Source organism: Eublepharis macularius, chromosome 5 (genome assembly GCF_028583425.1).
Source record: "Eublepharis macularius isolate TG4126 chromosome 5, MPM_Emac_v1.0, whole genome shotgun sequence".
NCBI lineage: Eukaryota > Metazoa > Chordata > Lepidosauria > Squamata > Eublepharidae > Eublepharis > Eublepharis macularius.
In genome coordinates this window covers 132,221,400-132,246,238 of record NC_072794.1, presented here as the reverse complement: position 1 = coordinate 132,246,238, position 24,839 = coordinate 132,221,400, and the positions used below count along the sequence as shown (strand labels likewise).

The following is a 24,839-nucleotide window of genomic DNA, read 5'->3' as shown; positions in this document are numbered from 1 at the left end:
AAAGGGCATGATGAAGGATATTCTCCTGCTTAAATCACTTTGACATGAACAGGCGTTGCACAAAACTACTGTAATGCTCTTGCTCAGTGCCTCTTCATTTCAATGAGATTTGCAAAGGAGAACTTCCTAATGGATTGTGCTCATGGATCAGGTCTCTCTCACCCACTCTGCTGCCCTTAATAACACCCAACTCTTACTGCCTCACACAGCCTCTTCGTAGCAACAACTTTAGGCATTGTACCAGGATAGCTGCAAAAATGAGGATCTCTAATGAGCTTCAATAGCAGTCCTCATTCAGCAACAAAACTCGGTCTGGTACAAAAGTACTACTTTTGTTTGTATCACCTTTACACATACATAAAATCAAAACCCACTGCCTTCCCACGTGTAGGGCTAACCATCAACCAGCACATCACTTTCCCTCACCAGTCACAACTGAGCGAACATAAAAAAACCTGACAGTCTGGAAGAAGAACTCCAATATCAGAAGGGAACTCGCTGAACACAGAGAGCCTGGAGCGAGGGCGGCTCGAAAGAAAGATGCTTGTTTCTATAAATATTTTAGAGGGAGATTAAGAGGAAATTGTGGGTGGAGATAGGATTCTCCCCACTGTGAAGCTTAAACCAAAGGAACAACTAACACCAAAAAATGTAGGTCAACTAGAAGGAGAAAAGCGTCATCCTAGTGGATAGATATATTCACAGGTTGTGAAGTAACAGCAGCATTTCCTTCAGAAGAACACAAGGTAGCTCCAGTTACAACTGCTGCTCCTGGAGTGCAATCAAGAGAGATACATGTGCCTCCATTTACAGGTCAAGAGCAACTATAGGCCCAACAGAGAAACCTAGCTCACATCATACTCAACATAGGTTGCTTCTTTGTGGGGGCATGAAAACCTCACCACAGCAGCAACTATAAGTGGGGCAGAAATGGGCAGAAACAATGCCCACGTGTTCCAGTTCTTGGTGTGCTTTCTGTAATGCTACACTGCAGCTTGGTACAGAAAGAGAAGGGGGGAATGCGCAACTTATCTCCCCTCTCCCTCTTAGAGATGGGCATGAACCGAAATACGAACCAAAATTAAGCACGAACCAGGCCAGTTCATGGTTCGCGAACCACGGTTCGCCAGATTCCATGAACTTTTAGGCTGGTTCATTTGGTTCATTTTTTGGTTCCTCACTGCAGACAGCCTGGTGCCAATCAATCAGTTTCCTAGACAACAGGGGATGGACTTCCTGTAGACCTTCTGCTGACCCAGAAGTGATCTTCTGCTAGCCCGGAGGTGATGGTTTTCTGACCTGGATGTGCCGTTTTCACGAACCAAATGAACCAGTTCGTGAACCAGGGGCAGGTTCATGAAAGTTCGTGGTTCGTGAAATTTGCCAAACCACATGGTTCGGGTTTTTTTCCGGTTTGTGCCCATCTCTACTCCCTCTCCACACTGGCTGTGGGTGGAGCATCTATCCCATCATTTCCTCTTTGAGCTGGAGAAAATGAGATTTTTATCTTCTCCTATTGGGGGAAGGAGCCAAATTAGGCACAACATTATTGGGATGCTCTCATTTATTGGGGGGCTTCCTGCTGTCCATGTATGAAAAAACCCCAAGTGAAAGCAGTCATGGATAATTCAAACATATTATATAATGAAAACCAGGCATCTTATAGGCAATCCAAGCCGCCTTCTTTGACTTTTCAGTATTTGGATTCAGAAACAAAACCAAATCTGACACCCTTTATAGAAAATCAAGAGCCATTGTGAGTAGGGATTTCAGTGGATAAAGTACCCTTCTATCTGAGAGTGGGACTTCTGCTCAAGCAGACATGAATTTGCACTTCAGGAGGTGGAACTATCTATCTACTGACCAGGAGGTACAATGAGATCCCCACCTTCACCACCAAATTAAAAATTAACCAAAAGCTACTCCACTAAACATCTAACTGATTGGGAATATTCTTCTCTACATACAAAAATCAGAACTAATACAAAGCTATTGTTAAATACAGCTGTATTTCTGTCAGCTGGCCAGTGCACTGGAGCGTCTCTGTCCAATAATCCAGAAACAAAGTTTAGTCCATGTCTTTATTTAAAACTTCATCAGCTGATGATATGGACACAATCAGGTGGCCCAGAGCTATAGTGCCAGCCTGGAAACAAATCTGATGGATCGATTACATAAAAGGAAATGGAAATCCTACATCACTTCCACAAACTGGCTCCACAAAATAAAAGTAGATGGTTCCTAGGACATATTATACAACAGCCAAGGGAAGATAAGAAATCTCTTGTTTGAATCTCTCCACTTCTCTCTTACAATGTAGGATATTGCTAAAATCCCAGTTTGACCATCTGGCCGTAGTTTCACTGGCAGTAGCAACAGCACCTGTGCAAGAGAACCAACCGCTCTGTCACATCCCCTCTCTCCCCTGGCCAAATTCCCTGCTCCCTCAGGGAGACCCTTCAAATTTTTGCTCATTTGAAACTGGAGGGTGAGAGCAGGTAGATAAAATATGCTCTAGTTCTTTATGAGCCAGTGGTTAATCTGTTTACAATCAGCAAGGGAAACAATCACAGAATGGCACCCATTAGGAAGCCTTTCTATTGAGCAAGTGAGCAACGAGGGAACACAAACAATGGCCTCAAGGCCTGCCTCCCAACCAGCATGTCAAAACTGATGATGAAACAAGGCATCATCTACAAGGGCACAAAAGGATTCAGTTCTCTGTGCAAACAGCACCCAAGCAAATTGCAATCACAGAGAAGTCTTCTTCAGCCCACTTCCTTGTAAATTAAATTACACTATGGAAAATCCCATAAACTTCCCAAGTCGCAGCAGGTCATGCAATTTATAGGATAGGTTTGTACAAGGGAAATTCATTCATTTTTAATTCACTAGCTCACATGCATTAAAACCAGACTGCAAAACAGGCCTACCTTAATCACATATTTTAGCATGCCAGAAGCACTGCCCATGTGCTCAGCAAAGTACCATACACACAAAAGAACATACTGCAGTGAAATTTCAAGAGCTAAATCCTGCAGAAAGCAGTTCAGTTTACGTGTGAGATCAGCTCTATCAAGCTGAACTGGTAAGGAGGGAACACCGGAAAGGCTTTTCCAGCTGCTTCCATGTGATGGAAGAGAGCATGAGTCACACTAGTAAGCTCTCCGTTTGCAACCTGAATCAGATAACCTCTTTCAAGGTTATCTAATAGCCAATCAATAAACAACAGGCTAAATGAAATCTAACTTTTTTTTATTAGCTAATGCAATAAGGGAAAGAAACTGTTCCATTGCTTTAGATACTGCGCACATAACAGGTAAATTTCTAAATATGATATGGTACTAGAATTCCAATGTGATGGTATAAGTACACCAAGAAGATAGTTTCAGCATTGTTGGTCTGCAGTAGAACAGCAGGGTTTGAATCCAGTAGCACCTTAGAGATCAACAAGATTTTCAGGATTTAAGTTTTGGGGAGTCAAAGCTCCCTTCTTCAGATATCTTCTGAAGAAATATCAGTATCCAAAGAAGAGACCTTTCACTCTTGAAAGCTTATGTCCTGAAAATTCTGTAGGTCTCTAAGGTGCTACTGGACTCAAACCCAGCTATATTTGCACCATTACTGATCATTTTATTTATTTACACACACATTACTAATCATGGAAGTGTTATTATTGCACTGATCTCCCTTACGTGCCTGGCAATACTGCTCAAGTGTGCACAGGGGAGACTAATACACATTACGTATTGTATGTATGAAACAAGACTGTGTATGTAGGAGGGGCCACACATTACATATCTGCATCAGGCCTGCATAAATAATTCTTGAGTCCTGCAAGGCAGTCCATTAAGAAAATAATTTAAAAGCCATGCTGGTTGTATAGCCAGCTTTCAGTTTCTCTTTCCACATCTCATGTTTAGCCTGAGTGCCCCAACCAATCAGAGCTCCTGGCATGTGTACTACCACAATGCACAGGTTTCCAAATATACAGGGCATGTTTATATTTTACATGTTTTAAATGTACATCTGAAATGTTTATATATAAACCCAACAAAAATAAAATGGAAAAGCAGCCTTCAGAAAACATTCCTGACTTGCACTTCTTTCTACAAGTTCAAGAACTTAAGAAATACTTAAAGATTTAGAAGTTGAACCAAACTGCCTTGTGTGAAAGAAATTATAAGCTTCTGTGTTCCCTACCAAGACAACAGCAAGAAATAACATTTGGCTCAGTACCTTACAACTCCCCACCTGCAGATACATTGAATGGATATTACAGAAGAACAAAGGGCTACCCCTAGAGCTACCAGAAGACACTGCTTCCATCTCGGGCTTCCTCATCGGTAATGAACACTTAACAACTTCAGCCCCAAACACTGCAGGAGGAAGGAGGAGGGCTCACGGCTCAGTGGTAGAGCAGAAGCCTGGCATACGGGAGATTCTGGGTTTTTTCCCTGATATCTCCAGGCAGTTCAAGGAACTTAGATAAAAGGTGTTGGGAAAGACCTTTCTCTGTCTGGAGAGCTGCTGGCAGTCACAACAGACAAGACTGGGCTGGGCTGACTCAGTACAAAGCAGTTTAATGTGTTTGGAAAAGCTGTCTCTGGAGCTCTTCCATAACCAGCTGAAGCTGCTACTGAAAACTCTGCAATAGCATTTAGGTCATATGACCAGTTTTTTGTTGGTATTCACAAGGGAGATCTTGATCTGAGTAGGTGGGCAGAAATGCCAGTGTAAAATGAATGGATGTGTAAGACTGTTGTTAGCTGTCTGGATCAGAGAATTTTGCAGCCCAGCAGAGTGCTTTAGTGTGTGGTATGTTCTGATGGGTAATTCAGTGTTGCAAAAGACTACAGAAAGAAGGTTCCTTTTGAAAGTAAGTGAACATTGGCCCAAATGACTGGCAGTATTATTGCACCAAGCCTATCTTAGCAAACAGGCCTTGCATGAACCATGATGATCAAGTTTCAGTGAATGACAATAATTAAAGGTTGTACTTGTATCATAATAATGCCTGTCCTCTTTTGAAAGGCACTATTATAACAATACTTATATAAAACTAGGGGCTGAGACAGTAAAATACAAAGGAACAGAGTAATTAAACCCACCACTCCACTGGCCCCAACATCAAAGTACCGCACACAGGTATATTTTTCCTATAGAGCTGGAGGGATGCCTCTGCTTTGACAGCTGCAATAAAAAAAGAAAAGAGAGTTCAACCTGGACAGGCAAACACAGCTTCAAAAGCCAGGCCAACCTCAGAAGACTTGGAACAAGAGCAAAGCCGCCAGGTGATTACCCAAAGGATATTAATCCATAGGGCAGTTAGACTGCCTCCCGTACCAATACAAAGGAGTGCTTAAAAAAGAGCACTCTCTTGAGTAGGCAGACCACAACAAAGGTGAATGGAGGAAAGATGGGATTAAGATGCACTTAAATAAATATATCCACACCAATAGGTTCCTTGGCACCCAAGCATCAACCAGAAGTACTGCCAGATAATAGATGGTAGAACATTTCCACCAAGTAGCTGATTGTAAACCAGATTCCAAGGAAGCCGATTGCTTTTGCCTACATTTGTAATCCACGCCATACTTTTCCTTGAAGCCATAACCAAGTGGTCCAAAAATTACAACCAAATTTTTCATTCTCCAATAGCAAATACTATATTCATAATTTACAAAGTCATTTAGAATCTATTGTTTCCACTCTAAAAGTTTATAGTTTTATTACTATTTTTAGATAAGGCTCAGAGAAAGTGCCTCGTACAAGAGCACAAAATTAATCTAAATTCACGTCTTCAAAGTTAAAATCAAACTCTCTAGTCCCAGTAAAGCACTCCTTGTATGTGACAAACGCCAGTTTGTATGTTCCACAGCCTAAGTTCCCTAAAGAAGAGCTGCAGCTTCATAAGATAAGCCCCAAAATGCAGTACAGTCATATTTTTCAGGATCAATATTCCATACCAAGGTAAAGCTTTCCTATTAATTCATGCTGTGGAACAAGGGATCTAAATCCTTTAAATAAATGTTAATCAGGAGTCTTTATTATGGAAAACAACAAATAGTACCATCTTTTGACCCCAGCCTTCATACTATGGACTTCAGTCACTAAAAGATACAGAATAGCAAACCTTAATAATTAAACTCTCCAACTGCATAGCTATGGATATACTGCAATGCACTCATCCATGGGTGATTCAGGAACAGGAACACATCTCTGAGGCTTCCATGCGACACACAGCTCTCACTATTCCTGCCAGTGTGGGATATGATGTGGAAACATAATCCTGATGAGACAGGGGTTCTCTGGGTTAGCAGAAAGGCTGACCAGCAAGATGAGATCTCCGCCGGCTTGGATGGGGTTATACTCCCCCTGAAAAGTCCCGTTTCCAACTTAGGAGTACTGCTAGACACAGAGGTCACCTTAGAAAGCCAGGTGCCTGAGGTGGCTCAGACTGTTCAGCTTCAGCTGGTACATCAGCTGCATCCATTTCTGGTTCAGTCAGATACAGCCACAGTGATTAGTGCATTAGTTACATCTTGACTGGACTATTGCAATGTGCTGTACTTGGGGCTACCCTTGAAGTTCAGAAGCTGCAGGAGTGACCCCAATATTACAGCAACTATACTGGTTTCCAATTTGCTCCTGAGCCCAATTCAAGGGGCTGGTTCTATCCTTAAAAGCCCTACATGGCTTGGGACCAGGATATCTAAAGATTGTCTTCTCCCATGTGTTCCTGCCTAGGAGTTAAGATAGGGTTGCCAGGGACCTAGAGTCCCTTGACAGGGGCCCCCCAGGCCCCTGTAGTCTCCTGGCAGGGGACTTGGGAGCTGGTATTTACCCAGGCTTCCTTTCTCTGGGCGTGCGTGTAGTGCGCACTTTCTACCGGCTCATGTGATGATGTCACTTCTGTGAGTGATGTCATCACACTGGGGTCAAAGGGTACCCCTGGGTCAAAGGGGGCCCTTGTTGCAGCTGCCGCCGGCTCTCACTGCAAGCACGTCTGCCACCACTGCCGCCGCCAGGGAGGTGTGCCTGGCCCCCTCACTCTCTAGCTTCAGGAGAATAATGAAGACTTTTATTTAGGACAACTTTTTAATGCATTTTAACTATGTTTTAACTGTTGTTTTTTGATCTATTTATGTTGTTTATTTCTTACATTGTAAGCCACCTCGAGCAACTTCGATGGAAAGGTAGCTAATAAATGTTATCTTACTATATAACTGAGTAAGCGTGTTTCAGACGACTCACTTTATACCCTGGTGCACCACCAGAGGGCACTGCCACAGAGGAAAGCCCAGGTAACTCACCATATCGCTCTAGAAAACATGCCATGGTGGAAAGCCCAGGCAGGGAACTGGAGGTGAGCAGGTGGCAATGCCCTCCCCGCACCGTAACCCGGTTGATAGTAGGTGTGGAGCAGATGGCAATGCCCACCTCCCACTTTAACTCAGCTAATATTAGGAGCAGAGCAGGGGGCAATGCCTGCTCCCCCTTCAGCCAGCTGGTATTAGAAGTGGAACAAGTTGCAATGCCCCCCCCCTTTAACCCAGATAATATTAGGAGTGGAGCAGGGGGCAATGCCCGTTCCCCCTTCGGCCAGCTGGTATTAGGAGTGAAACAAGTGGCAATGCCCACCCCCACCTTAACCCAGCTGGTATTAGGAGCAGAACAGGTGGCACTGCCCACCCTCCTTCAGCCAGTTAGTATTAGAAGTGGAGCAGGTGGCAGTGCCGGCCCCCACCTTAACCCAGCTGATATTAGGAGCGGAGAAGGTGGCAATGCCCCCACTTCACGCAGTTGGGATCAGGAGCAGAGCAGGTAAATATGCCCACTCTCCAGTTTAACCCAGCCAGTATTAGGAGTGGAGCAGGTGGCAATCTCACCCCCACCTTAACCCAGTTGGTATTAGGAGCGGAGGAGGTGGCAATGCCCGCGCCTGTCTTAAACCAGCTGGTATTAAGAGAAGAGCTAGTGGCAATGCCCACCCCCATCTTATCACAACTGGCATTAGGAGCAGAGAAGGTGGCAATGCCCACCCCTGCCTTAACCCAGGTGGTGTTAGGGGTAGAGCAGGTGGCAATGCCCACCCCACCCTTAAGCCAGCTGGGATCAGGAGCAGAGCAGGTGGCAATGCCCACCTGTGCCTTCACTGAGCTGGGATCAGGAGCAGAGCAGGTAGATATGCCCATTCTCTGCCTTAACCCAGCCAGTATTAGGAGTGGAGCAGGTGGCAATTCCCACCTCCCGCCTTAATGCAGCTGGTAATAGGAGCAGAGAAGGTGGCAATGCTCACCCACACTTTAACTCAGCTGGTATTAGGAGCGGAGAAGGTGGCAATGCCTGCCCCCTCATCACAACCGGCATTATGAACGGAGCCGGTTACAATGCCCACCCCACCTTAACCCAGTTGGTATTAGGAGTGGAGCAGGTGGCAATGCCCTCCCCCTTCTCCCAGGTGGATTTAGGAGCAGAGCAGATGGCAATGCCCACCCCCTTCACCCAGCTGGAATCAGGAGTGGAGCAGGTGCCAATGCCCGCCTAGCATCTTCACCTGGGTGGGATCAGGCACAGAGCAGGAGGCAATTCCCTTCTTCTCTTCACCCAGCCGGGACAAGAAGTGGAGAAGGTGGCAATGCCCACCCCCCTCCTTCACCGACTGGGATCAGTGACAGAGAAGGAGGGGATGCCAGCCTGCCCACTCTCCCCTTTCTAGAGCCCGTTGTATTTTTTCCCACAACGGGCTTTGTTTCTAGTAAATAAATAAATAAGACGCACAACAGTCTTTCGATCATGTTAGTTCTGAAGGCAACTCCCTTGATAGCAGCATGCAGAATGACATCTGTTCACAAAGTCTTATTTAATCTAATTCAGTCTTTACCAGACCTAATCTATTAAAAGTAATTACCCCATCAAATGTTGGTAGTTACTATTTTTGGCACCATTTTCCAAATTATAAATTTTTTATTCAAAGGGAGTTAGAGTCTTAAAGTATTCAATAACACATGTAAAAAGCCAGACAAGGTAATGAAGAACACAACTGGCAGACAAAAAACAAAAGCGAATGAAATCTTTGGAGAGTAAAGGTTGTTTTGATATGGGTTTTATTGAATTTAAATCACTGTCTCACAAAGACTATATAACCAGTTTATACAAACTGGTCCGAGCATACAGATCCCCAAACTACTTAGAATACACAGCAGCATAACAATGTGGGTGTCCAAGACAACAACTAACGCTGATCCATAAACCTGCTCTTGCCATTAAGAATGAGACCAGGGTAAAAAGAGAATAAAGGATGAATAATGAATGTGAAGGTCCATGGCTAGAAAGAAATGCTTTATTTCTCAACAAAAAGTAGGAGCATTCAAATTTCCAGCAATGTATTGTTTATTTGCAATCCATGGATAGGGTTACCAGCTCCCCAGTGGGGGCAGGGGATCCCCCGCTCTTAACCTCTGACCCCTGCCACATCTAACCTGGCTGGTGGGAGGAAGGTACAGGAATGGGCCTAGAGACCCTGCAGCATGCTCCGGAGCACTTCCTCATTGCACCAATAATGACATCACTGCAGGCACAACGAATCACACACAGGGTTTATTTGATAAAAAGAAAAGGTAAAGGTGCAAGCACCGCGTCATTACTGACCCATGGGTGGACAGCGTATCAAGACGTTTTCTTGGCAGACTTTTTGTTACAGGGTGGTTTGCCATTGCCTTCCCCAGTCATCTACACTTTACCCCCAAGAAACTGGGTACTCATTTTGCTGATTTCGGAAGGCGAAGTCAACCTTGAGCCGGCTACCTGAACCCAGCTTCCACCAGGATCAAACTCAGGTCATGAGCAAAGCTTGGGCTGCAGTACTGTAGCTTACCACTCTGCGCCACAGGGCTCTTTTCATTTGATAAAAATGATTTTTTTAGTCAAATTTGATAATTTTTTTATTTGATAAAAATCAGCTCCCAATCTACTGTTTGGGGCCAATTTTTGCCAAATCAGCCTGGTGTGACACAAAAGTGATCCAGTAAGTCCTCTTGTCACACCCTCTCAGCCCCTCCCCCCATCCCGTGTTTTCACACCCAGGGGATGTGGCAACCCTACATGTAGGGCATAAGTGCACAGTCTACCATTAATGGTAAAGTGGCTAGGCCCCTTTAAGACCATGCAAGGTCAGGAGTCAGGAGGACACCCACAAATCAATTAGAGGTTCTACATACTCAGAGCACTTCCCAGGTTAAGTACAAAAACATGATTTTATAAATTTATGAGAAAACAATCACAGTTTGATGAGGGCTGATAAATGCTCCAAAATTACAACAGAATGCTAAAAGTAAAGAAGAAAAGGGGAAAAGGAAATTAAATCAGCTCAAATCGAGAGTTCTTGAATCAAACAGAGGAAATTTGGGAGTCAGGGTAGAATTTCCAAATTGTTTCCTCCCTTCAACTATTTCTTGTGGAGCCCTTACTTCTTATAATAGCTAAAAAGAAAGAGGCTGCACCCGTTTCAATCAAAAAAGCTGTTAAATCCAACCATCTACATCAAGGAAAAGATTTATGTATATTCAGGGCACTCACTGGGTACACAGAAACATATGACTTTGTAAACTAAGAAAGAAAAAAAAGTACACTGCCACCACAAAAAGAAAGGACTAATGAGGACTGGGGAACTATCCAGAGGTACAGTATGTTGGGCGCAGTTGAGAATCAGTTAAAGCAAAAAATAGAGGATTAATCTTCTTAAGCTCGTGAAAACTCATAGAATCCTGGAGAAGGACATTTGGGAGAGGGGATTTCTGGGAGGATTTATCTCAGAAAATCTCTGTCTCTCTCTGTCTCTCTCTGTCTGTCTGTCTGTCTGTCTGTCTCTCTCTCTCTCACACACACACACACACACACACACACACACACACAAAATCCATCATGGGCCCTCAACTTATCGTATGTAATAATAGCCAAATGGCCCTGATCTGAGGTTACTTAAATCCAGGGCTTTATTACTGGGAAAAGAGGTGGTGGAACTCAGTGGGATGCCCTGGGAGAAAATGGTCACATGGCTGGTGGCCCCGCCCTGATCTCCAGACAGAGGGGAGTTTAGATTGCCCTCCGCACTGCTGAGCAGCGTGGAGGGCAATGTAAACTCCCCTCTGTCTGTAGATCAGGGGGCGGGGCCACCAGCCATGTGACCATTTTCAAGAGGTTCCGGAACTGCGTTCCACCACATTCCAGCTGGAAAAAAGCCCTGCTTAAATCCAAAGATTGGAGCCAAGAACAAACAATACAGAATACACACTTGGAAAATGTTCCAGGTTTACAGAAAAATCTGAAATCTAAAAAAAAAGTAATAGTATATGTTTTTTTAAAAAATAATAATAATAAAAGGAACGCCTGTAGCTTTAACCAGATGTCCTGCTCGGCCCACAGCATCCCCTAAAATGCTAGCTTCAGGTTTCAGGGGATCACCAGAAACTTTCTAGTACGGTGTGGAGGCCTGCGGATTGGGAATCAGCTAACACTTCTCTCCGCCCGTTTACCAGTGGAAAGCAAGCATTGTGCCCAACTCTTTGTATCTGAATCATGGTTGACAGAGTTATTTCGCTGAATGGGCTCCTTGCTGCAAAGAACTCTTTCCTGTACTGAATAAATATCTTTAAAATAACTCAATTCTGCCCTTGCTTATCATTTTACCACCCAAGATTTATATTCTAATGATATTAAGGAATACTTCCCACCACCACCACCACACGCAGGCCGCTAACCCTTATTTACACAAATAAAATTTATACAAAGCCCTCTTTGTTTTAGGGAAAATTTAAATAAAACCTGGCTGCTTTTGAAGATATTGTTGAAAATATTTTATGCATGAATGTCCCACAGACACTGAACATACTATATATGCTATACTACTGCAATAAGTAGAACCAGTTGTTTAAAATTCTGAAATATTTGTCTGCAGGAGACACACCCAGAAATGGTCCTTTACCTGACAAGGGTTTCCTTGCCCTGGCATGTACTCCACGGGGTCAACATGAAGACACACAGGGAAGGCTAAGCCTAGCAGCATCAGACTGATGGTGGAATCTATGTTTGTCCCAAAACTTTAACAATAAATCTGTCAACCTGTCTGCACAAGCCCTATAATTGCAAGCCATAGGTCTGCATATTACGCATGAATGGCTCATTCACTTTTTGGCAAACTGCTCCTCCAAGCTATAATAAATGGGAGTTACACTAGACATTGGGGAAGAATAGAGAGTAACTGGAGCAGTGGTCACAAAAAACTGTGTGTATGTCCACTGAGCCCAGTATAATTGGCTGAAGGTGATTAAAATCACCCAATATACATGCCACAGCTGTGTTAAGCAACAAAAGACAAACAACAGTATAACAGTCTCTCAGGAAGCTATCTGCTTCCTAGAGGGAGTTACTATTTGTGGTTTGTAGAGAGTGACCTTGCATTCTACAGGCTAATAAATTAGTGCTTAGCATCCCTAATTACATGATGAAAATATCACCATTAGGAGAAGCAATACTGGCTCTTTTATTATATTTATAGTCCATCCTTCCTCTAAGGTGCTCGTTTCAGCACTCGTGGCGTCTTTCTCCCTCCCTCATTTTATCCTCACAACACTCCTGTGAGGTAGTTTAAGATGAGAGTTGGGTCATTGAACTAGAGCAGAGACTTCAATGTAGGTCTCCCTAGGTCTTCTGGTCTAGCACTGTATCCAGGATTGTGCAGTGGTAACTGCATGGGACTTTGATCTAGGACCCAAGATTGATTCCCCACTCTGCCATGGTAGCTTTCTGGTTGGCCTTGGCCCAGTTGCATACTCCCAGACCAACCCGCCTCACAGGACTGCTGAGAAAATAAAATGGAGGAGAAGAGAACAATGTAAGCCACTTTGGGTCCCCACTGGGGAGAAAAATGGAATATAAATGCATAAATATGCACTAAACCACACTGGCTCACCTCTTGTTCAACTGTACACTCACACTTCTTGCTTAATCTGAAAATAGTTACTGACTCTCTTGAGAGGGGGCACATTTTGAACAGCATGAAAATTGAAATTCTGCACTGAACTGACCCCCCCCCCAGCAAGATCTGCAGGGCTACACTCATATTCTTATAATCTCTCACGATAATATGGAAATCGGCATCAAGGAATAACAAGGAAACATTTCCTTGGAGATTAACAAGAACAAAAGCAGCAGCTTTCAATTAACTCCAAGCCACAGACGGACAGAAGGAACAGCACTGCAAGGGGGGGGGGGGATAAGATTTCCACGGGGAAATCTCAGTGAGGTCTCCAGCACACAGCCCTGTCAAGGTCCTGGCCTAGCAAGTTCATGTGACTCAGAAACCAACAGAGTCTATTACAAGTAACTTTGTCACTGAAACAACATAGGCTCAAAACACATGGATTATTATAAGACCTCATGATCTACTGTGATAAATATAATAATACTTAGCATTTATAGAATGCTTTTAGTGTTCCACACATATTATCTTATTGCAATCCTTAGTTTTAAGCCCTGTAGGGCACTTCAATATTATTATACTCTACATTACAGATGAGGAGGTATGGAGAGACTGAAAAAGAACAGCTCACTGAAAACCACCTAATGAATTTGTGGCAGCAGAGAGATCTGGACCAAAGCCTTGCAGGATTACAGTTCATTATCTTAACCATTATGCTGGTACTAGTACCCTTTCTACAAGGTATATGTACTGTTAAATAATTATCAGGACCACCACTAAGAATCTCAGTCCCTGAAATGCTGACCTTGTTGTAAAAGCTTTCCCAGATGGCTCCAGGTGGAAATCTTATTTCTACTTCATAGGGCTTTTCAATAATTTCTGAGCCTTTCATGCCACTGAAGAGAAGGAGACAGTCATGTTTGCAATATGGCAGAACCCAGTGGCACTGAAAGCCTCTGCCAGAACAGACTGGGCTGCTAGGAAGTAGTCCTCAAGATACCTTTACTCCAGACTTCAGCAGAAAACTATGACCCCAGAAACTTTTCTTACAGTATATCCTAGAATACTTTCCTCAAATACAGAATACAAGGAGCCTGTGTTCTATCCTCTGAAATGTAATATGACATGCCAAATTCCCCAAGTATTGCAAGGCAGCAATACTTACAACTTGCCAACAAAAGAGAGCTCCAAGTTATAATAAGCAGCTGGGGTGGGGTGGGGTGAAGAGGTGATGGAATAGGGAAAACATTTTCACAGATTTACATCACTCTGTATAAATTAACAGCACACCAAAGCAATGCAAATGCAAACAAGTTACATCTCAAAATTAAAAAGACTTTTGAAAGTGTAATTTTCATTACTTTACACTGGGAAAAAATGTAATGCTTGTGTGCTAATTATTATATTCAGGAGGGGTTTTTACATTGGTAGGAGGGCTGAACTGTAAGAAATTAGTTCATAAAGATGCTTTAGTACAGGGACAGAGACTGTAGACTATATTACTGTGTACTGTCTGTTGCTATAAGTATGCTTCTACTAGATAATTTCTGCATCATTCAACATGTTATGCTTTGTTTCAGCATTGTTTTAGTTCTATATCAGATTTTTGCTTGTTTTTCAAATTTTTCTGCACAAACTGTATTGCATTGTTTATTAGATGTTCCAGCCAAATGTAATCCACCTGGCATCTCAGTGAGAAAGATAGACTATCAATAATGTAAAGAAATAAATAAAATCTATACTGCAAAATGCCAGAAGTTGGTGGTGTCCTCAGCTACTTGCACTGGGGAACGGAATAACTGAAATGTAGATTTCCAAATCTAAAATGTAGATTTCCAGCCTCATTATAGAAGCTATGGTTTTAAGAGGCAACACACAAAATGTGGCCCTCTATCATACCCTCCCAGGAATGCTGTTAAAATGAGTAAGAATAATAAACTGCTGATACCCATAAATATGAATTTGGAGCTAAGCATTTACGGCATTTCACCCAACATGTGTTCCCATAAGGAAAGTTCGGACCCTCTATAAAAATTTCAAGGAATAAAGTATTTGGGCATCACCTGAAGGCAGAAATTTCCTATTACTCACTTCTATTATAGCCCCTTGGGAAAGAAAGAAAACGCACTATCCACTCATAGACAAGGTTTGCTTTTTAGCAAGAAAAGAGCGGCCTGAGATTAACACATTTACACAGGAGTGAAAGGGGACAGAGCAAGCAAGCAAGAACTGAATCCGAAGATGAGCAGGAGGCCAATTAGAACCCGTGAGCTAAGGTCCTTCTGAATCCCATATGTTAGTTATCCAGGGCATATGTCTGTTATTTTGACATGTGACTGGCTTGAAGATTTCTCTTGCCCTCATTGCAAACAGGTTCCCCAGTGCCCAGTCTTTGTCTTTGTCTCCTTCTGCAGCTGCTGCCATATCACATCTCACATTTTCCATTCTGCTGAGCAGAGCTCTTATTCCCCACACATGGATGACAAGGCGATGGCTGGCAGTGCTCTTAAAGGCACAGCATCCTATTATGGCCACTGTTGTTAACAGGTCTTTGATGAGAGGTCAGGCAGGCAAGGTCAGCACAAGCATTCTTAATATTGCCCTTTATAAGCTTATCACAGGAGACAAAGAGAACCGCTTACTCCTCCAGCACAGCACCTTCAGTCAGAATCAGAAACTTTCATAAGCACAGCCTAGCAAACCATAGCACTATGTTTCTGGGATCAATAACAGAGAGATTTTACAAGATGGACATTTCCAACATCAGCCATTTTCACATGGGTTAGTTGCCCCTGGTTTAATGCTGTTGAGAAGCAGCAGGTTTTCCTGCCTTCCCACAGCATCGTGGTGTATTCATACTCCTCCCAGGTTTCCCTGGCTGTTCTCCAATCTTTCCCAAACTTGCTTTGTTGTGAAGTTCTCGGAAAGACGGTAGCAAAGCCTGGACTGTGGCCACGTGGGTGAAAAACGTCAGATTTTCCCAGTCCTGCCCAGACAGCAGCTATTTCCCCTGCCCCTGTACCCATGGAGGCCATTTACACCCTTCACCACTGGGGGATGTTTTTGTGTGTGTTTTTTTTAAATCAGCAATTAATACAGTTATTATAACATTACTTCCAACATGATAATAATCTGTATATCAGGTTCTCTGAATTCCTAGCTTTGAAAAAAAGAAGCAAGTCTCTAGCCCTAACCAGTGAGGAAACATAAGGAGGAAGGAAAAACTTCACCACAAAAGGGGCTGGAGACTTATTTGTTTAAAAATGAAAGCTGAGAATGCAGAGAAGCTGAATATCACTATAAAATCATATTGATATTCAATTGCAGATGTTTAAAAAACTAAAAAGGCCCTGGTGACACAGGGGGGGGGAGCACTGCTGTGGACTGGGGCAGAGAACTTACAGGGAAATCTGCTGCATGGAATCCCTGTTGCCCTTGCATTGTATCAGTGGCTGCTAAAGCAAGGGGGAAACTACAAAATCCTGGCCCTGTGTAGAACACACCATGCTCACACATGTTCCCAAAGAAGATATAGCAGATAAAAAGCCAGCAACAGCTTTGAAAATGAAAAGAAGCATGGACTACTCCAAATGAATCCCACTCAGAGCTATACATTCAAAATTTCAAAACCCTGCTGTGTTACTGGAAGCACAGCGGAGCCCAAGTGCTTTCCCTCACGCTATGAACCTGCTAATTTCCCCTCCAAGACCCCCAAATCTTCCACCCACACACACCCTTCTACTGTTCACATACCTGGCTGCAGCAACCTTTCTGCAAGAACAACATTCCTGCCTGGCACAAGGAATTCTAAAACTGCAAAATCCAAAGTGCAGGACAGGTGGTTTTTCAGAGCCCCCAGGGACTTGGTAGGAACATTAGGATTCCTGGAAATAGGTTCATCAGCAGCATATTCTGAGGTGGGGCAGCTGCCAGGGCCGAAGGCTGCAGGCAGGGCCCTCTGCCACCAACCTCGCACCCATACATCTCTCCACTACCAACCTGTGAGCCTTTCCCCACTCATTCACAAGCCACTACCCATGCTACCCAGAACCACTGGAAAGGACGTGCAGGTGGTGCGCTCTGCCCACACTGCCCAGCATCAATGGGGAAAGGTCATACAGGTGGTGCAGGCAGCTATGAATGCAGGCTGGGGGGAGGGGGCTTGTGAGAGGGCAGGAAAAGGGTACTCAGGTAGAAGGGGGACACCATAAGGGAAGTACAAGCAGGGAACCTGGTGGTGGGCAAAGGAGGAGAGGAATCACTGAATACTCTCTTTACAGGGCTCCTCAATACTTGGAACTGGCCCTGACTGGAAACTATACATACTAGGACTTCTTGCATTTGGGAAACTATTATGAGTATGCTCAACAGTGCCCCCGGTATCCATTTTCCAGGGTACCTGATTTTCCTCACTGAGGCACCCTCAAAAACTATATGTTCAGTACTTCAACTGTCAAGGAACAATGGCGGCTTCATAGAAAAACTTCCATGTTGCCACAATCAAATATGCTTTTGGTGGGAGAAAGGGGGCAGAAGGGCTCATGGGTGAGAGGGTTCAGGATCAGGAAAGTTCGTGGGGCGAGAAGAGGCATTCAGGCCCTGTTAAGATCTGGTGCACGGTATGGTTTCTGAATTCCAGAATTAGGCTTAGGAAAAACAAAATTGCAGATTTTTTAGAAAAATACCTCATATTAACCAGTCCAACTCTGCACTGAGCCGGGGTGAATTTGCAAAGCATTCAGATTTAAAACACTGTTTAATGAAGCACAACCCCAAATGCAATCCATCTTACCATCAATTACCAACATTTGCACTAGGGCTCCAAATGCTGGCACTGGCCATAGCAGGATTCCCTCTTCTCCAGAGGTCAGCAAAAGTTATGTACAGACATGCCATATAGCACCCAACAAAAGGTAGTAGGGACAGAGGCAGAATCAGCACGGGACACCTAATGTTCCTAGTGCTCTGGTCTAAAAACCAGCTTTAACTGTGTGAGGATTGGAAGTCACTGTTAACAGTTCTGAACTTTACTTACTCCCTGCTGGAGATAAAGGAGTAAGGAATGAGGAGAGTTTCAAAATAAACACAATAGCCAAAGAAAAAAGGCAGTCTTTCAATTGTCACAAGTATAAGCAAATTTTGTGATCAGTTTAAAACAAAGGAGGGAAAGATTATTAAAATCTTAAAGGTTAGTTCCACAAATCTACACCTTCCACTTTTGAGTAAAATTAATTTAGAAATATTTCATGAACTTGGTAAATTAGTGGTGACTGGGTGGTTTACCAAAAGAATTACTGGAGGAATGATCTTTACATGTAAGAAAATTCACATCCAGCCCTCTATACTGGGAGGAACTAATTTTATTAATCAGATTCAAGAATCCCTCTCGTCTCTCCTCCCCTGCAGAGAATTCTTTATTTTGCTTATCCTTTTTTGGTGCACAGAAGAACATTTCTGACTCGCTTGAGGTGGCATCAGGGTAAGGTTTAGGGTTTTTTGAAAGTTTTAATTCGGAAATTAGATTTCTCCAAAGCGCAGAACAGAAAAGAACGTAGAAAGCACATACCTTGCTGTGAGCTACTCATTCCCACTTGTAGCAGATCAGGGACAGCTCACAGGAACCTGGCTCTGAGAAGTGGGTGTTAAGAAAACACAAAATTCTGTTGGTAGGCTCCCTTTGGTAAACAGTTTGGAGCCCCTGTGCTACTTTACTAAACACAGATTCAGAAATACTGGCAATACTCAAGAGCTCGAAAAAAGAAAAGAAAAAAGAAAACGAGCTCACCAGTAGATAATATGCACTGCCAAGCATTGGGTTGAATCCAGCAATCTGCAAATGCAAGAATCACAGATTTTTCCTGCATTCCCTCTCCCCAGAAGCTGTTTCTGACCCCAGTAAAGTTTATTCACAGGGACTGGGATGCTGCAGTAGGAAGCAGAGAATGAGTGAAATCACAGTCTCCTCCCTCATTTTTTAGCAGAGCTGAGAAAGCGTCCCTGGAGTGTGAAAGGACTATGAGGGATAGGAAATTCAGGAGACTATCAGGCCCTTCTGCTGATCACTGGATCCAAACCCTTAAGTTTCCACCCAAATCCCCTTGAAATTTCAAGTCTTGCTTCTAGTCCTCATAATTTATTACAAAAGAATTTCCCATTATGATCCAGGCAAACCAAATTTTTTTAAAGACTGGATTCAGCTGCAACAGATCCTAGAACATCCTCAAGGAGGGAATACCATGAAAAAACTTGCTGTTTTTTACTGCTTCCCTTCTGGCAACATTTCTTTTCCTGTCTCCACCCTCCCTGAGTGGCAACAGATTCCAGAATAGTTTAAGTTAGGTGTTTTCTTTCTTATAGTTATAAAACTAATACTTTTTTTTGTTTTGTCTGACACTTCCTCACTAACTCTCATTGGCCAGCCCTCGCTGTTTGTGTATCTGTGTTTATAGACTATGATGTTCTCTCGTCCTTAAACAACAGAAATGCCACCAGAGGCATTTTAAAATTCAAAAGTAACTAATATATATATATATATATATATATATATATATATATATATATATATATATATATATATATATATATATATATATATATATATATATATATATATATATATATATATAAACTGAGATAAAATCAGAACATGCAGAGACTTCAGTTCTTATGCTCTTCACAGATAGTGAACGTAAATGGGTCAAGTGGTCGGATATTAGACATGCTCTGGTTCTGTTCTTGCATACAAAGCCACAGCAAGTGAGAGGCTATGATTCAACTTGCACAGAATTAAAAACAAAATGAAAAGATCGGCTTCCAATGCCAAGTTTAAGCACAGTTAATTTAGAAATCTCAACCTTCCTGGCCCATGCTAGAAGTAAATCCTACCTAATATTTGCATGCATTCAGATCCCCTAAGGTAAACATATGATATGTTGTACTACCATGTTGTAAAACTAACAAGTGCTGTTGTTCTTGTACTCATTCCATTTTTATGCTCTGTTATGTTTGAAAGGCTGAATATGAAGACTCTCAAACGCTTATACCTCAAAAATCCTGTAGGTCTCTAAGGTGCTACTAGAGTCAAATCCTGCTCTCCTGCAACGAAGTTTTTGCGTCTGATGAGTCAAAGCTCTCCTAAGTCCCAATGATTCCAGAGGAAATCTTTGGAACAAGCACTTTAAACTTCGTCTGAATCGTGCCTATCATCTTCAACATAAGTAACCTTGTTTATTTCTAATTAGTGTGAAATGTTGTTACATTGCCATGACAACGTTAAATCTCTACAGCCGCTTTTTATCAGAACACTGAGAAGGGCCAGTATAAATGAAGTCTTGACTTTCTGCCAGTTTTCCTTTAGTTAGAAAGGGGAAAAAATAATCAACCACTTTATTTGGCTTTGCATGAACTGGTTCTGCTAATGCACTCTCTAGCTTTAGCCCAGAAGCTCTCTGGCCTCTGAAACAGACATACACGGCACCAGCATTAAGTGTGCGAGTGCAAGAGGTTCACACCATAAGCCTCTAATCTCAGCGTGAACAGTAATGAAATCCTGAGCCACTGGATAGAAGATTGAGGAGCGGGGGAGGTCAAAGAACAATTACGCTGGTCTCTATACAAGAGAGTCAGAAAATGAACTCAGAGTGCCGTTTTTGCAAGAGGCAACTACAACTCCCTAGATAGATGCACTTCTGGCATGAAGGGTTGCCCCCTGATATATGCTACCCAGTCTCTAGATACTGGCTGCTTCTACACACGTTGGATAATCCACTTTCAATACTCTTTAGCGAACATTTGAAACTGATTTTCCATGTGTGGAACAAAAAATCCACTTCAAAAGGATTGTGAAAGTGCATTGAAAGTGCATTATTCAACGTGTGTGGAAATGGTCACTGACAGCAATCCTAATCAGGTCTACTCAGAATCCTATTTATGTCCATACAGTGGAACTTTCTGCAAAGAAAGTGTTCACAGCACTGTAAATGCTTTCCACAAGTCAAGTAAATTGGAGTGTACCAAACTACACATGATGATGGTATCCCATGATTGGAACTCCTGATACATTATTTTATCCTTAAGGGCCTCCACTGTGGGTCTGGGCCATAGCTTCACCCTCATTGTTTTCCCACTGAAAATTGACTCCCCTGGGTTGTTTTAAGTTGCAGGAAGCCCCCCCCCCTCCACACCCAAGCACAATAGGTCTTTTGAGGAAATAGTCTATTGGGGAGAATTTTTTTTAAAGTATAGTACTGCACCCTCAAGCCATATCCCCTCCCCACATAGCTGCTTTTAACAGCCACGGAGCTCCCTCGTGTAGTTTGGCTCTAAATAGCAAGAAAGGCAGTGCTAGGTTATTGAATTTTAAACCATCAAAACCGATCTTGCCACACACACCCAACCAGGCAGGTTTGGTCTTGGCTGGCCTCCAATTTGTCAAACAGCACATAATGCCTGTAAGCAAAGTATGGACCAACAGTTAATACTTATATGAACACAACATTTGGAATTAGTACTCATTTCACAATTCAGCACACACTGAATATACATGGGAGCCAAAATGATGAAAGGAGGACAGCTGGGACACCCTGCAAGGGCTTCTAGCAACAGTGAAAGACTTTCTCAGGCAAATGAAACCCACAGATGCATCCCAAACAAAGAAAAAAATCCAGTTCTGGAGTCTTTATGTTCAAAAGGTGGGGAACAACTGCTCTGCAGAACAGGAATGAATTTAGTATAGATAAAGCATCCCCCACAAAAAGGAATACACAACCATCTTCTATTTTAATGGTCATAGATCCAGAGGAGTTAGCCGTGTTAGTCTGTAGTAGCAAAATCAAAAAGAGTCCAGTAGCACCTTTAAGACTAACCAATTTTATTGTAGCATAAGCTTTCGAGAATCAAGTCCTCTTTGTCAGATGCATGGTACAGAAACTGGTCTATGCATCTGACGAACAGAACTTGATTCTCAAAAGCTTATGCTACAATAAAATTGGTTAGTCTTAAAGGTGCTACTGGACTCTTTTTGATTCTTCTATTTTAAGTGACTTTTCCCAGCCTCTCTCATACAGAAAGTCAGAGGAGATCATCATATTGGTTTCCCCCACCCCCGATAAGTGTGTATTTGGCCTTACATTTCTAGATCTTGTGCTCTTCCTCTTGCTGAAGCTCCTGATTCAGACAGCAACTTTATCCACCTCCAGAGCAGATTGTTATGCACAGCCATTCAAAGAATCTCTACAACTGTTGCCATGCCAACACCAACCTCACAAAATAAACCCATCACTGCTCTGTAGTACTAGCAAGAGAAGCAGGGCAGGAACTAAACCAAGAAACAGCCCAACTGCTGCTTCCAGAAACCACAAGGCTAACTTGTCAAACAATATCCTTACACTATCCAAGCTCTGTTCTAACAGTCCCTCTACATCACTCTGAGAGCAGGTCGCCAAGGCATCTTGCCAAGCTATTAATTTAGCTAAACCAGAAGTGTGGAGAGTACACAGGGAAAAAAATCCTTCCAGAAAGAAGGTCCATTTTCCACTCGTTGAAGATGGAAACTATTCATGCAGACTGTGTAGCCCTGTGTTGGATGGGCAGCTAAGAGTAGAAGAGTTCCAGCAGAGCTCTGGCAACAAAGCAATACATAGATTTATGGGACAGTCATAAATCTAACTGGAAATAAACTAAAAAATGCTTTCAAAATCTCCAAGTGGATAATCTCTGAGAGTGTGTACAAGGCTATGTTAAGTCTAGCTTGTAGTGATGGATGTGGAGATGGATGTTGGCACACCCAACAGAGCCAAGTGGATCAAGAACTTTCCAAGATCATACCATGAATGTTTTTAAAAATGCAACTATCTCCAAAACAACAAATTCTCATGGCCAAGGATAAATGTTAACAAGGCTTCCTTTCAAGAAAGCTGTTTGAGGGTTGACCAGTCAGCCTGACCTGGAAGGAGCAGCTTCTTAGCTTGGCGATGCTGCAGGATCCTGACCCAAGGCCAGGGACTCAGGTTTCCTCTGTGGCACCTTTCAGCTTTGACTGATACACCAATCAGAGAGTGACTGGCCAAAGGTCACCCAGTGAGCTTCACAACAGAGTGGCGATTTGAACCTGGGTCTCCCAAATTCTAGCCTGGTTCTCTAGCCATGCTCGCTTTATGTGGAGTTGCCTTTGAAAACTGTTTAGAACTTTTAATTGGTGGTTACACACTGCCCCTAATCTAAACCAGTTTGCCATTAACAGTAACAGGCTATGATGTGTTTGTCTGATGGGACCGAGGGGTATTTCTGACCACAAGGTGTTGTGAAACTGTAATACCTCCTGTAGGACTGTATCAATTCCATCTTAGCTTTCTATGGGGATTTTATCATGTTACTGCATCTGATTCTATTTGCTGGGCATGATACTGGAAAGTATATTCTCTTGTGATATGAGGTCCCAATTAAATAAGGCTGTGAGAAATCTTTTTCATATGGTTCTACGAAAGAAACCCCATCAATATTATGAATTGTCTATGTGTTTTAAAAGGAGCTTTATATTGCTGGCAAATGGCCATCAAATGCTGGGGGAAGGGGAATACTCTGTTATTAGAATGTGCCACGGGAATGTTCTAAAACCATGGCTGGCAACTAGTCTAAGGATCTTATGTGTCAGGCCAATAGGATCTGATGAGCATTTGTGTCTATGTTGCTTAAAGATGTCTTGTTTGGGGTTGTGCAACATGTCCCATGAGGAATGACCATCCCTAGAGGCTTTATCATTCTGCAAGATGTCTTCCCTGCCTCAGGAGGTTTGTGTTCCATGTTGCAGGAAAGCACCTGTTCCCTTTGATGTTAGGAAGTGAAGGGGGGGCGATCATCGGCTCTCCTTCGGGGGCATCTGTTTTGCTCCCAGGGGCTCTGTGAGGGTGGGAGGAGCATGGCCAGTTCACCGCCGACGATGCTTCCGAATAGAGCTTGCGGGAGGAAAGGGGAGGGAGGATGTGTTGCATGAAGCCGTGGCACGAAGCGCATCCCAGGCGCAGCCCCGGAGCCGCTCTGGCCCCCTAGCCCGGCCCCCTCACCTTGAGATAGTCGTTCTCGGAGCGCAGCTCCTCTAGCTCCCTGGCGACGCCGGCGTCCAGCAGCTCCTCGGTGAGGTCGGAGAAGGCCAGCGACGTGCTGAGAGGCAGGCGGCTGCTGGCCAGGGAGGCGGCCGTCGACGGGTCATCCGGCAGCGGGGACGCGCCGTCGGCGGAGGCGCTGGCGGGCTGGGCCGGGCCGCTGCTGCTGGGAGGGGAGTCGGTGTCGCTGCCGCTCAGGCCGCCCAGCTCCAGCAAGGAGAGCAGCTTGGTCTCCTCCGAGGCGCTGCAGTCCGACACCTCCGAGCTGCTGTCGGTCAGGCTCGGCGCTGAGGGCACCTGGGGGCGCCCCGAGGCGCCAAAGGCGGCGGCGGCTGCCCCCTCGCCAGCCACGGCCAGGCGGCTCCGCCCCTTCCCCCTGGCCCCTGCCCGGCCCGCGCCCTTCGCGGAGCCCCTCGCCCCTGCCGACGGCCCGGCCTTGCCCTTCCTGTCGCAGCGGCCATCCTTGGAGCCCCCGAGTCGCCGCGAGTGCCCGCTCCCGGCGCCTAGTTTGCCGGAGAAGGGCGCGGGTGAGCCCGGGTGGCTGCCGCGCCGGCTCTTGGCCAGCGACCAGCCAGGCACATCCTTGGGTCTGGCCGGGGACGGCGCCCGCTGCAGCTTCTTCTTCTCGGGCGGCGGCGGCGGCGCGGGGGTCGGGGCCGGAGCGAGGGGCTGGCTGGGCTCCGCCTCAGCCGGCGCTGCCATCCCCGGCCGGCTCTCCCCGGCGCGGTGCTGGTTCCTCACTGGAGCCGTCTGGGGCC

The 24,839-nt window shown here is 44.2% G+C and overlaps 1 protein-coding gene across 1 annotated transcript in view; it reads right to left on the bottom strand.

Moving 5' to 3' along the window:
• SOGA1 (suppressor of glucose, autophagy associated 1) overlaps positions 1 to 24,111 on the bottom strand; it is a 105,140-nt gene extending 81,029 nt beyond the window's left edge. Inside the window, exon 1 of the mRNA XM_054979207.1 lies at positions 24,043 to 24,111. The gene's annotated coding sequence lies outside the window, so the exon portion shown is untranslated. The remainder of the gene's footprint in view (positions 1 to 24,042) is intronic.
• Between the last annotated feature and the right edge of the window lie 728 nt (positions 24,112 to 24,839).